We start from the raw sequence: 14,704 nt of genomic DNA, 5'->3' as shown, positions 1-14,704 counted from the left end.
TGTTCAGCTCTTTATTAGACCACCAGGTGTTTTAGACAGGCAAAGTAACACACCTTCACAGAGTTAAACAAATGCAACATAAAAGAATGCAACATGTCTTTGCATCATTAAACAAATGTTCCACAGCATAAACAAATGTAACACATCTTAAAATAATACTCTAGCACACAACTTGTTTCAATTCTGGCTTCTAGGATATTTCCCTAACCTACAAACTCAGAAAAAACAGGAATGTAAAACCATGTAAGCCTCAGAAGCTACATCCATATGAACTTCTTCCTCTCTGCCAGCTATATGTCACCACTGAGAAGACAGTGAATAAGGACAGAGAATATTCCAGAAAAAAAGAAACAAACAAAATACGGTTTTAAAGAAAATGTCTGCCATTCAAGGCAGGACTGAAAATGTGTCACACCTTTCCCTGGGAGCCCAGCCCCATTGCCAGGAAAGGCCCGACTGCTCCCCAGCTGATCTCATAAAAACACCCCAGACCTCCAGCAGCTCCAGGAGTCCGAACACCAGTAGTGGACCAAGGCCTTACAGCTGCCTGCAGCCATGTTGGCCCTCAGTCTGCTCCTACTGGGTCTGCTCTCTGCAGGGGAGCTGCCAGCTGTCAACAAGGTCTGGGGAACCTTCAGCCCTGATGCAGGGCCTTATTGCGGTGGCCGTGTTCCTGGTCCTTGATGCGATCGTCTTTGCTGTCAACCACTTCTGGTGCCAGGAAGAGCCAGAACCTGGGAGCATGGTCATGATTGTTGGAAACAAGGCAGATGGGGTCCTGGTGGAAATGGACGGCAGATACTCCTCAATGGCGTCTGATTTTAGGTCCAGTGAGCACAAGAATGCCTTCGAGAATGTTATGGAGGAAGAGGGCAGGGTCCGCAGCACACCCATGTGACAAGCTCATCGATGGCCCCAGTCCCCAGGGCACATAGAGTTGATGCTCACCACTTCATCCAGTCACTGCTCTTCAGGAATCTATTAACAGAAGCTGCCCCTCTCAGCTCTTTTGAATCACAGCCATCTCAGCCTAGGGCTCAGACCAAGCTGAGCATAGGATGTGATGTGGCCCCGGGGTCTTCCACCCAATTCTGAGGAGCCTTATAAAGAGACACCCAGCTCAGCCCCTCCCCTTTCAGCTCCCTCCTCCTGCAACCATGGAAGTGACCCTTATTTCTGGGATATAAAGACTTTTTATACTTTCGGGGCAAAGGTTCAGACCCAGCTTCCAGGTTCCAAAAAAAAAAAAAAAAAAAGAAAGAAAAAGAAAAAGAAAATGTTTATTCATGACCCTGGGGAAGACAAGAGCTCTCCAAAAACTACTCTTTAAAAGTGTAACAGGTTTGCACACACTGCACAAATATCCCACAACAGGAGCCAGCATCTAGTTGACAGGAAAGAGCCATAAAAGAGTCAGGAAGATGGATAGAGAAAATCACAGGAAGTAGTAAGGAGGGACTTTGAGTGTGGTGGTCTCTTTTGGTTTGGCATGGTGGCTAAGGAGGAAAGTAAACTAGTTGCTTCTCAACTTCTCTGAGCTAGCAAGTTTTTACCCCAGTCTCTGCCTTCCAAGTCTTTATTGCTAAAACTGTAAATTATAAGATTAGATAAAAACAACAGACAGGGTCTTGCCATTTTGGCTAGGCTGGCCAGGCAGTGAGCTCTTGGGATTCTCTTGTGTCTGTCCTCCAGCGCTGGGATTGCAGGAACACATGCCCACGCCTGATGTTTCACACAGGCGCTTGATCTTCAAACTCAGCTTCTTATGCTCGCACAGCTCCCTGTTTAATACTCTAATGTCATTCTTCTATAAATTCGTGAGTTACTCATTTAAATAGCAGTTACCCAGGGTTTCTAAACATCGCAAAAAGAATTAACCAGGAAATATGTCTCTGTGAGAATTTACAAACCCTACCAAACAGTCTCGTTAAAATCAATTCTAAATCTCATTGGAACTCTAACTCTAATTATGAATTCCTAAAAACTTCAGAAATACATAAAATGAAACCATAGAAATGCAATCAGGAAATCCAATTTCTTTGGAAAATAAATTACAAAAGAGCTTGTAAGAGATCATACCAATTAAAGTGGGTATTTTTAAAGAAACATCTTAGTAATTGAAATGATTAAGCTTACTTTGAATGTGTTACAAAGCTAAAAACAAATCTTGACACAAGAAGGAAAACTGAAGTACTTATAGTTCTTGATGATATTGAGAAAAAATTTTATATATCAGTGTTCTTATATTGGTGTTACTAACTAGCATAACAATATATTAAAGATAAGAATGAGTATTGTGTGCTGTGACAGTAACATCAGGTATAATGGTACTATAGTGGCCGAACTAACAAAAGCTCCTTGTTGTGATAATGAAATAATCATAAAGTAATATCTTCAAAATAAAGATAAAAAAGAACCAAAACCCAAAACTGTGACATAAGGTGATCTCATGTGTTAGAATAAGTGTAAAGGGGAAAGGTGTTTTTTATTTTTATTTTTTTGGTTTTTGGGTTTTTTGTTGTTGTTGTTGTTTCTCTTTTTGTTTTTGTTTTGTTGTTGTTCTTTTGAGACAGAGTTTCTCTGTATAACAGCTCTGGCTGTCCTGGAACTCACTCTGTAGACCAGATTGGCCTCAATCTCACAGAGACCCCCTTGTCTCTGCCTCCTGAATGCTGGGGTTAAAGGCGTGCACCACCACGGCCTGGCTCATGGATTTGTAATTCTCTAAAACTGTCCATGAGTCTTTGGGAAATATTTTTTATGTCTTTGGCTTCTCCATAACAAAAAAGGAAATGGGAATTTTTACATTAAACCAAGCAAGATCCATATCTACTGGTCCACATCCACCTCTGCAGTCTCAACCACCCCAGAGCTTTGCTTATCTCAGCCTAAGAGTGTGGCTATGTTCCTTTTCTGTGACTATGGTAAGTTCTTTGTCCAGAGAGGAGAGGAAATAGATATCTGAGAGACAGTAGCAGGAAGTTTCCCAAAATCTACACAAGGCTTCCACAGGAGAGGGAGCAATTGCTTTCTGTGCCCTTTCCCCGACGATACTGTTATCCACGATATGCAGCAAGTCCACTTCAGTTCATGGTGGTCTGATGCCCAAAGCCCATCTAAATCCACAGCTGACTGCCTGGGCCTGGGTGCTTCACTGAGAAAACCTTAGTCCCACTGTGAGTGATGTCATCCCCTCTGAGTGACCCCAGACTCCAGAAGTAGCAAGGCCTGTCTTTGAGGCCAATGGCAAACAGAGGTGAAGCCTTCAGGGCTGAAGCATACCCAGAAGGCAGTGGAATCCCTCCTTTAGTGTACCGCAGCAGGAACAATGGAGGAGAAGGCTAACAGAGATGTGCAGAGGTTCCCCAAACACGCTACCTTCCCAGATGGTTTTGTTACAAGGCAAATGGTGACAGAGTGGGTGGCTACATCCAGAAAAAGAGATGACAGAGAGGGATATCTGAGAAATTCGCAGACGAGTGGAAAAGAACAGAGAAAACTGAAACTAGAGGTGTTACATGTCCCTAAGTATTCATGCATAGGGACACACACACACACACACACACACACACACACACACACACACACACACACGCTTTTGTGCTTCAGGTCCATTGTAGAAATGTGGCCTTAAAATAAACAGGGCAAGACAAAGGGCACATTGCAACACATACTGTTGAGTCATGCAGATGCTTATATAATTTTGTACCCATTTTCAACACCTTGGCAAGAATCGATAGTCCCTAGACCCCAAAATAGCTCCACATGTGATTCCCGGCTGACTGGGAAGAGGACGGCACCTGGCATGGTGAGCATTGAGCACGCCCGAAGAAGCGATGACCCAGAAACCATCCTCCCGTCCAGAACCAGGTCACAGGAATTTCGGAGGATAAATCTGGCAGCTGGAACATCGTTAGGGTACGAAAAGTATCCTTTTATTATAGCTTGAATTTCATACAGCGTTTCAAAAGGAGTATCAACCATGGTTAAGAATCATGTGACTGGGTGGGCTTGGAGCTCAGTGAGAAAGCGCTTGCCTAGTGTGTGGAGAGGGCCTAGGGTCTGGGTCTCAGCAGCTCCCCGCAAAGTGTCATAACATGTTGTCTCTGTCTATTCCTTTGGCGATATGTTAACCAGTTAGTTATTGATTTTATTCTGAGCCTATGGCTGAGAGATCGGTGAGTGAAGTCTCTTTGTCAACAACAAAGCAAACAGAGTCAATTGAGTGGAGTGGCCTGGCCAACGTCACTGAACTAAAATAGCCCAGGCCCAGAATTCATTTTAACCATTACATTTACATTCATCCTTTAATATATCACCATCATCCAGGGCAGTGCTGATGAAATGCTTTAACTCTAAACGTTATCGTAGCAAAGCATTTGTTTTCTGGGATAGTCTGGACCTCAGAGAAACAATAAGATAATAATTTTATTATAAGGAGCTGATCTGGAATGAAGAAAACAAATGGTTTTATTCATTGTATTCCTCTAAAAATCAAATCAAGAGAGGTTATTTTAAAAATGAACCTTAAATTCAGACTTTCTTTCTAAAAATTGATTTGAATGGTATTCTTTGGGGTGTTTTGTCTGTGTTTGTGTACCATGAGGGTGCCTGGTGCCTGTGGAGGCCAGAGAAGGATATTGGATGCCCTGGAACTGGAGTTACAGATGGTTGGAAGCCACCATATGGGTGCTGGGAATTGAACCCAGCTCCTCAGGAAGAGCAGCCAGTGTTCTTAAGCCCTGAGCCATCTCCCCAGCCCCTGTCCTGCTTTTCTCCTCTCACAGTTCACCATAGCTCCACCTTCTATGAAGACTTGATGTTACAGAATTGAACAGACCCCCCCATTAAAGAACCCATGATTACCCATTGCCCACACGGTCGGTTTCAACCCATGAGAGGTTGGTGAAGAGCAGGGTTGCAGCTCAGGGGTAGAGCGAGCACCTGGTGTGACCTGGGTTAGATCTCTAGGCCTGCAATGTAAGAACAGGAGGAAGGAGAGGAAAAAAAGAAAGGTTGTGGGGAGTGCCAGTTTAACATTGTGCGCAGTTCTACAAAGCTTCCAGCAGGTGGCAGTGTCTAAGACCATTACTATACCACAACTTGACTGCTGCTAATTTCCACAAAGAGAGGATGTTCAACAAGGGGGCTCCTGCTAGGGGTGAGCCCAGGGCCGCCATTCAGCCACACCCTCCACTGCCAACAAATAAAAGGTAAAGCTGCTAAAGCTGCTTTTCCAGCTAGTGTGCCCTTGTCTTTGGAACTAACTGTCACCATTTCCTGATAGCTTTTTTTTTTTTCATGTGGGGCTGCCCTTCAACTCAGACCTAGAATACTGGTTTTATATATATATATATATGTTTTTTTTTTTTTTACAAGTACCAGTAGCCACTCCCCCCACCACCACCCCATACAGAGTCTCCTGTGGCCCAGGCTGTTCTCAAAGTCACTGTGCAGCTAAAGATGACTTGGAGCTTCATTTTCTGATCCCCCTGCCTCCACGTCCCAAGGCTGGAGATGCAGGTGTGTCCACCATTCTTGGTTTAATGCAGTGCTAGGACTCAAACCCAAGACTTGGCACATGCCAGGTGAGCACTCTACCAATTGAGCTATAATGCACCCCAGCCTCAAACATTAATTCTCTCCCTATGACCTTGCCTGGTAAGCTTCAGAGTGCGGTTGCTTTGTGCTAGCTCTTGGTCATGCAGAAACACAATAAAGTCTAATAAACATTAGACTGTTGACATGCACACAGGTGACCACATGCTCATGGTAGATCCGTTACCTAGCAACAAATAACTGCTCATCACACTTCTCTAACAGATAAGGCCTTGCACAAACTACTTAACTGCATCCTTACCTCATCGGAAAAGGCACAAGTCCTCTGAGATCACTGAAGTCAGTCTCACCTCCATAGGTAACCTTGGACTCCTTGCTTAAATCTCCTGTTTCAGTCTTCCTGAAGCCGTGTGCCAGCTTGCTTCAAAACACTCTTCATCAAGTATTCACTGAGATTAGTCCCTCTCCTGTCTTCACCGCCTCCCACCCCACCTTCCCTGGGCATCTTCTTGGAATTCAGGAAAACATCATTTTCAGAGTTAAATTCTGTACATGTAGATCCTGCTATTTTTAGCTTGATAATTATAAAGTTGGTTTGGGCTTTATTAATTCCCTGATTTAGGAATCCTGGAGATTAAGCCCAGGACCTCAGCAAGCTAATCATGGATTCTACCACTGAACTACACTTACAGTCTACACCCAATTTCTATATTCTCAAAGAATCATCTGTGGTCTCTGGAGCATCTTTAAGATATCATCCATTGCTCATGTTCAGCCACTTGAGAATTCCTGTGACTTTTAAAAGAAAGCTCTTTCCAAAGATGTGTGTAATAGTCATATCTGTCATACCTTTCTTTTCTTTTCTTTTTTCTTTTTCTTTTCCAGACAGGGTCTCAGGTAAAACAAGCTAGCCTTGAACTCACTATGAATCCACAAATGACCTTGCACTTCTGGTCCTCCTGTCCCTGCTTCCTAAATAGGTGCTAGGGTTACAAATGTGTACCACATTATTTATGACTCAAACCCAGGGCTTTGTATATGCTGAGCAAACAGTCTACCACATGAGCTACATCCCAGCCCCACTTTGCTACTCTTTGTGAGAGCAAATGACTATAGTGTATATACTTAGTATGTCTGCACATCCATACAAGCATGCAGATCATGTGTGTAGGACGAGGTAGCCTCACACAGAAAGTATCGTCAGACGGCCCATTGCGACCACCTTTCACCAGAATGCCACCCTGGCTTCTCACAGCCTCCATCCACATTTACTTTTAAAACAGTTGAGTCATCTTGCACAGTGAGTCCATTCGTTACTTTTCTATGTCTGTGATAAAACATCGTGACCAAGGCAACTGGTAGAAGGAAGGGTCTATATATACCCACCACAGTGGGGAGCAGCAGCTGAGAGCTCACATCTTGATCCACAAACAGGATGCAGATAGAGCTAACTCAAACTGGCCAGAGTCCTAAGGCATATTAGTTAATTGGATGCTCATTCTTTATCTCTGATAAACCAGTCTTCATTCTGTGCACCTTGTTAGAAAAATTCAGTTCCCTCTAAGGAAAGGTTTAGTAACTCCCCCCCACCCCCCACCCCCAACAAACTGTAAAACAGCAATGAAGCAAACTGTGGGTGATCTGCACATGAAGAAAATGAAGCTCTGACGTGACTCATCCAGCATGGGTTTTCTTTCTCAGGGTCACCTGGGGACTTTTAAAGGACACTAACAGGCTGTTTGTACAGGCCACACTTGACTGCACGTGAAAAGGTCTAGGAAATGCCTGGGCTTCTGGGGTAATTCTGTCCAGCTACACCTGTAATCACAGCGCATGGAAGGTGGAGGCAGGAGGATTAGAAAGAAATTCAATCACATCCTTGGTTACTGATAAGTAAAAATACCCCCCATTAGTGGGTAACTCCATTGATGCAATAAGCCAATCAAGACGAATGAATAAATCCAGGTTTAATAAACAGAGCAAAGCAACTCCCGGGTGACTCTGGGAAGGCAGGGGAGAAACTGAGAGGCAGGTCTAGTGACCAGGTCTTAAATACCCTGTAGGTGGGGTCTTCAGCAGCCCAAGGGAGGAGCTGACCTTAGCAGGCTTTCTGAGGGGAGGGGTGAGACTGGAGAGAGATTTCCAACAATTACGTGGTAAGTTCAAGACCAGCCTCAGCCACATGAGACCTCAGCTAAGAAACAAAAACAAAATGGCAGAGGGGTTTGCACCATGTGTGAGAGTCTGTCAGAGTCCAGCTCCAACCTGTTCCCACCTTTCGAAGGGTTCTTGGGTGGAGGAGAGAGGAATGAGAAAATATCAGATAGAAAGATAGACCTAGAAAACGAGGAGAAAAACAGACACAGGATAGCTTCAGGAGGGCCTGGGTCAATACCCAACAGCCTTGAAGATTATTCAAAAGGACTTTTTATAATATACCAGGGAAGAGGCAAAAGACCTCCCCCTTGCAAGATCAAAGCACACCATACAGCCAAGTGTAGACCCTTCCAAACACCTGGTAAACACGCCTCTGGCCAAATCATCTTCTTATGCAGCCCTGCTGGGTAAAGCAAGCTCAGATTCTCTGACCCTGAGTAAGTTTTCACTAAGAAGCCTCTGGGGGTTTCCACTATCATGTAACTCCATGGTCCTAAATACCACCAAGTCCATCATTAACATGGGTTAACCCAGTCTCTACCAGATACATACAATCTGCCCTCAGAAAGATCTAATCAATGTAAACAATGGGCAAGTGGGGTTCACACTCTCTGCTCATGACCAGTGTTTGGGAATGGCTGGAGTGTGTATCTGAGAGCTTCTGTAACACAACCAGTTTATGCACAAGCATCTGTGTCTTCAGTGTGTATGTGTATGTGTATGTGTGGAGGGGGGACAGGGGAGCACTGATGAGATATCTGCATTCCCTTTATTCAAAAATGCACACATATATGTGTGTACCAATTGTACAAAACCCAGATGCTTAAAGGATATGAGAGTCACGAAGGTGAGGAAGGTTGGGAGCCACACATCCATCTGTGGGTCTGGTTTTAGGCAGTGTAAAGATAAATTACATTTTTCAGGAAATATGAAATATTGGGAACACAAGATATTCCTTAATTTAAGCAAGTGTGCATGCACACGTGCATGCACATACATGCACACACATACACACACACACAGCCTGAGCTATTGAATTAGGAAGGTCTGTACTGCATGCCATCCTTGGCTTCCCTGCTCTCTCTTGCTCATCTTGCCTGGCTCATGTCATCCATTCCCTGATTCTGTTCACTTTGCTCCTGTTTATCTCTTTTCCTCTCTAATTCAGCCTTGTGAATAAAAAGCTTCTCTGTTTGAGCTCTCCCTGTTTACGAGCTCCATGCCTGAGATAGCCCTGGATCATTAGCAAACGGATTCATGTGACTGTTGGACTCCACGCAACCTGAGCTCAGAAACTCTGTCTTGTTGGGTCTAAACAGTGTCTGGCACCCAGACATGCGAAATGACTCTGTGTGAATAACCAGGTACACACACACACACACACACACACACACACACACACAGGACACATGTTTGGTGGGTGTGTATTCAGGAAGCTTATTAGAACTCATTGAACTTGGAACAATCCTACAGGATCTGATGACCTTGTTTAGAAGGAGCCAGGGCCTATGAATAAATAATGGTCTCCTGAAAGGGGTAGACACTTCCTGTACAGCTAAGCATTCAAGTGGTTTGCATAAATGAATTTTTATAATAAAGATTTTCAGGGCCGGTGAGATGGTTCAGCCCTTGATGGCCACTTGCCATCATGCCTGACTGCCTGTGTTGCATCATCAGGATTCACTTGGTGGAGGGAGAGGACCAACTCCTGAAAGTTAAGTTCTGATTTCTGCATGCACACACATGTACATACACATACGTACACATGCACACACATATACATGTCCATACATATACACGCACATACACATAAAAATTAATTTCAACTCTTCATCACTTTTAATTATTATTAAGTGCACATGTGTATAAAACTTAAAAGCCATCAAAAGACAACACAATGGAAAGGAAATTCCCCAACCTGATCCCCAGCTGTCTCTAGTTCTCCCTCTCAAAATCACTGGCCTGAGTACAACCTTTTCCTAAGGAGCTGAGGCAGCTTTTAATATTTAAGACTGTTCTATTTTATTTAATCTTATGTGTAGAGTATGAGTGTGCATGCCTGAGTATATGTGCACCGTGTGCATACAGAAGCCCACGGAGGTCAGAAGAGGCATTGAATCCCCTGGAACTGGAGTTACAGATGGTTGTGAGGGGCCATGTGGGAGCTGGGAACTGAACCCAGATCCTCTGTAAGAACAAGGAGGTACTCTTAACCACTGAGCGATTTCTGTTACCCCCTCCCCCTCTACACACTTAATGTAATACTTTAAAAAAATATACATCCAAGATAAACTATTTGCTTGTGGCTGGGGTATTCTCAGCTTTTGACAACTGCCAAAAGGAAGTTTGCTGGGTGACCACTGACATGGATGGACATGTGGAGTCAGGGGCCCCTATGAGGTTTCCAGGCAGATTTGCCCAGGAGGCAGCTGGAAATAGAGACCTGGAGCTTAGGAGAGGGGTCTGGGCAGGAGGTGGAAATCGAGGGCAATACGTTGTTGATGCCATAGCATCATAGCAGCAGCCCACACAGCACGGATAGAGGGGGCGAGATGCCGGCTGCCCCGTGAATCCTGGCAGATGCTAGCAGAGCTCACACCCAAACCAGGAAGGATAAGGGGGCAGTTTATGGTGATCGATTTCAACATCAAAGTAAATCCTAATTCTGTACTCTGCTGTTTCTATATAGGACTGTGCCAGGAAGGCAGCCCTCAGGATGCTGGAGAGAGAGGAGCCGGAAAGTGTTACTAACAAAGTGAGAGATGAAGAAAGGATTCATCGACGACGATCTACAGATGCACATGCTGGAAATGTGGGACTACGGAAGCAATTGACACAAGTCTGTGTCTTTTAAAGCAACAGCACCACCACCACCACTACAGCATGGTCCCTTATGACCAGACTGACCTCAAATTTGCTATGTGGCTAAGGACGACCTTGAGCTTCTGATCCCTCAGCCTCCTGCCCTAATTGCCAGGATTACAAATATACACTACCACGCCGAGTTTAAGCAGTTTTGAGGCTCAAACCTGGGCTCAAACAGGTTCATGAAGCCTGTGTTCTGTACCCTTATTGCCCCTCACCTTGGCACATTTATAAGTGTGAATGAATCCCCTAGGGTGGCCTTGCCTCCTGCAGGCTGGTAGAGCAGAGTGGAAACACCCATCTCAGGTTGCCCTGATATGCAAATCACTCACCTGAGCTTAACAAGAGTTTGAAGTCTGCTGCCAAATCTGTTCAAAAGTACCTAGAGAGGCCAAGAGCTCAGTAGAGGGTGCTTAATAAAGCATGTGGGAGGAAAGGGGGATGGAGGGAGAGAAGAGGAAGGGGAGGAAAAAGAAAGGAAAGGGGACAGGGAAGGAAAGAGAGAGGGGATATATTTTATATTTTAAGTACATATATATTTATTTTTACCTAGAAATTATGCTGCGCCCATTGCACAAATTGTTCAATGCAAGAAAACTATTCCAGTAAGCCTCATATGCAGATAAAGCTGTGAAATCTGCAAAAAAGTTTGTAGGTTTGCCCTGTAGGGTTCGCATACCAGTTTTCAGACTGAAGAAGCACAAAATACAGACAACACAAGATACTCGGACACTGTGAAAGATCAACAACAGAGAGGTTTTTTAACAGTAAATACTAATACATACAAAGCAAAATCGATGTCTCTACATCACGGTCATTCACATTTGGAACAAAATTTTTTGATAGATTGGCAAAAAGAAAGCATTAATGCATAGGATCAGAGTGTAATGAGACAGCAGGCGGGTGAGGTTATCCCCTCCTAGAGAACAGCTTGTTCATGCTGGTCGGCTCATGGGTCTACAGAGGTGCTATGCACATGGCATCAGGTCTTTAGACAATGAAGAAAGACTTCAGCCATGCTCACGGGAGAGTGTCCCTGGAACTGCCCCTCCTTCCGCTTGCTGTGTGGAATGCTGGGAAAGTTTTTTTTTAATCAGCTCTGCGGGAGTGCACCTCTGGAAATTCACCTTCAAGAAAAACTAAGACCTCGTGCCTGATGGGTGACTCACTCCTCCAGGCAGTTTCTTACCAACTCCATGTAGGAGGACTTGAGTGCCTGGCTTGTTTTGCCTGCCCCTAGGAGGCAGGAGAAACAAACACGTGTTCACCCCAGATCCTGCACCGATGAAAGACCCCCGCCTAGTCCAGCTTGTGAACCCCTGAGTATACTTACCAGAGTATAAGTGAGGGGGTGCTTGTGGGAGTGTGAGTTACCCCAGACAGCTGCAACACTGAGAAGCCTCCTACCACATGGCTTAAGGACCTCCTTCCAGCTGCATAGTCTCTCCTTCCTTTACCCTTCCTAAGACCACGTGCAGATGGAACAGAATTAATTACAGCTGGGAGGGAGCCGCTGGTGAGCATGCTAAGGTGTCACATGACAGTCTAATAAGACCCCCACCCCCTCCTTTGAGGTAGAAGGTCAAAAGACTACCCTTGTTGGGGAGGGAGGTCTCCTGTCCCTAACCATGGTTACTCCACAAAGTGGAAATGGCAGCTTTGTTTAGAGAACATGGGTCCACAAGCTCACACGTGGAAAGCCCCGGGTTCCAACCCCAGCCCCACAAATTAAAAAATAAAACGAAGGTTCATTTTTTTCTTTTTTCCAAAACAGAGACAGCAAAATTTAGTATGTGATTACTGCATGCGTTTTTCCATGAAAGGGGGATTCTTCACCAAAGGTGTGTCCACTGCTGCCTTCAGACCCTCAAGGAAAGAAAACTCCAGTTCCATGGACACTGGTTGGTTTGAGTCCAGGAATGTTTTACCAACAGCATCACTTCTAAACCCTGGCACTGCTTAGAGCAGACACCAGCCAGTCTATATCCAGCGAGGTGCTCCCATGTAGACTATGGGAGCTATGCAAAAGAAGAGCTGGGGAAAGACATGTGTGCCTCTTCCCTCGGCCATCAGACCATTGAAACAATCGAGGGCCCCCCCCCACCATTGCAACAATCGAGGGTCCCCCCGACCATTGAAACAATCGAGGGCCCCCCCCCACCATTGAAACAATCGAGGGCCCCACCACCACCCCCACACACACCACCACCACCACCAAGGAACTGGAATTGTCTTTGTTCTTTTTCCCAGTGTGACAACTTTGGATAAATCCTCTTTCTCTGCCTTAATTGCCCTCTTTAATTGGTCAGTGGAGGACAGGTATCCATACCTACGTTGTTAGGACTGCCAGGACCCAGCTTTTGACCTAACAGCTAGGTAATATCACGAGTCAATTAAAATCTGCTGATACAATTCACACTATAACTACCTCCCTTTTAAAAAGTATAATGATTCCACGGCGGGGGGGGGGGGGGGGGGGGGGGGATCATCTGCCATTAAACCTTCTTAAGAAATGGCTAGATAGTCAGAATCCAAACATAGTTCCTCCGCCACGTTAGCACTCAGTTCTCTTCTTGCCAGTCGCCTGGGGTTCTCCCTGCTGCCTTTTTCTCATAGAACATAACAGATTAGAAAGAAACATGACATGAAAGAGTCTACGGTGAGAGGCGTGGCTCAGGGTTCAGAACACAGTGACTGGATTAAAAAAGAAAAATCTAAGGACAAGTGAATCCTCTAACCTTGAGTCCTACCTCGGAGTTCATTTCTTTGTGTTCTGTAGCAGTCACCCTCATTTCAGCCTTCCCTCCCCTCCACCGTGCTCAGGCACTGGTAACCATGATTCTACTCTGCATTTCAGGGAGAACTGTTTTAGCTTCCACACTCTTAATTCACACAGCAAGGGTAAGCGGCAGCTAGTCTGTACTAACTATACACACTGAGTATGTACTTGGGTTAGATGATCTCCATACTTTTAGGTTCCACAGTTCAGTTGCCCTCGTTCTAAAGCATGACCCTGACCCTGGGAGATAACCATTTTAAGACACAAGAGGAAAAACAACCACCACAGGAGTCTGTTGCACAGGTGAGCCTTCCATGCCCTCCACCCTCGGCGCTGGGCTTCACCCCTGCACTTCATGAACACTAATCATGGTGCTTTAAGGAGCTGCACTAGGATCACATTCTTCTTCAGGAGTTGGTGGGGAGGAGAGCACAGGGTTTCTCTGTGTGGACCTGGATGTCCTAGAACTTGCTCTGTAGACCAGACTGGCCTTGAACTCAGAGATCCACCTGTCTTTGCCTCCTGAGTTCCGGGACTAAAGGTGTGTGCCACCATGCCTGGTCACGATCACGTCCTTTTTTGCCTATTTCACTCACTTGTTTATGTACATGCTTTATTATTGTACACAATCCCGTTAGCAGGCATCTCCTCTTGTGTGTCTCGGTCCCTGAAGCAGTACTGGTCACTTGGGAAAGTTCTCAGTATCTACTTTTAGAGAGGAAAAACCTAACTTCTCTTTTGACGATTGGTTGCTTTTTACATTTGTATTCAATTTTATAACCCGTCTCCCTCCCTGGGAATGATTTATTTTAACTTATTTTGCTCTCGCTGTCTAGATGTTTAGAACGTGTGTATCTTACAGCTGAAACCGTGTGTTCTGTCCCTAACACCTTCCCTTCATCCAGCCCCTTACGCCATTCTTTTTCACTGCTGGGATTCAAACCCCAGGACTTTGCGCACACTAAGCATGCGCTCTACCCTTGAGTCCCACCCACAGCTGCCTAACACTCCTATATCAAAGCATCTCCTTTTCTTCACTTCCTAGTTGTCCTTCTATTCCCCAGTAATGTGGTAGCTCCACCCGGACCCCCTCCCCCGATTTTCAATAAAATTGGGACTAGAAGCACCCCATAAGCACAGAGTTATGTTCATACTTACATCTTCAGTGCTTGGCAGAGGAGAGTTCTATTTATAGAATTAGCAGTCATTTACAAGAGCTATATGCTGAGAGAAAGCAGAAGGCAAATTCTCACACACCAGAGTTAGTAGGATTGCTAGATGAGGGGGGTGGGGTGGGGTGGGGGGGACAATTTTATTGTAATGAAACGAACTGCCCTGACCCTT

At 45.1% G+C, this 14,704-nt stretch overlaps 1 pseudogene; it reads left to right on the top strand.

The window, feature by feature from the left end:
* The first annotated feature begins 325 nt into the window (after positions 1-325).
* LOC102904839 (PDZK1-interacting protein 1 pseudogene) lies at positions 326-1,206 on the top strand (annotated as a pseudogene).
* The last annotated feature ends 13,498 nt before the right edge of the window (positions 1,207-14,704 follow it).

Source organism: Peromyscus maniculatus, chromosome 3 (genome assembly GCF_049852395.1).
Source record: "Peromyscus maniculatus bairdii isolate BWxNUB_F1_BW_parent chromosome 3, HU_Pman_BW_mat_3.1, whole genome shotgun sequence".
NCBI lineage: Eukaryota > Metazoa > Chordata > Mammalia > Rodentia > Cricetidae > Peromyscus > Peromyscus maniculatus.
The sequence above is the reverse complement of the archived record's forward strand: the minus strand, read 5'-3'. Positions and strand labels throughout refer to the sequence as shown.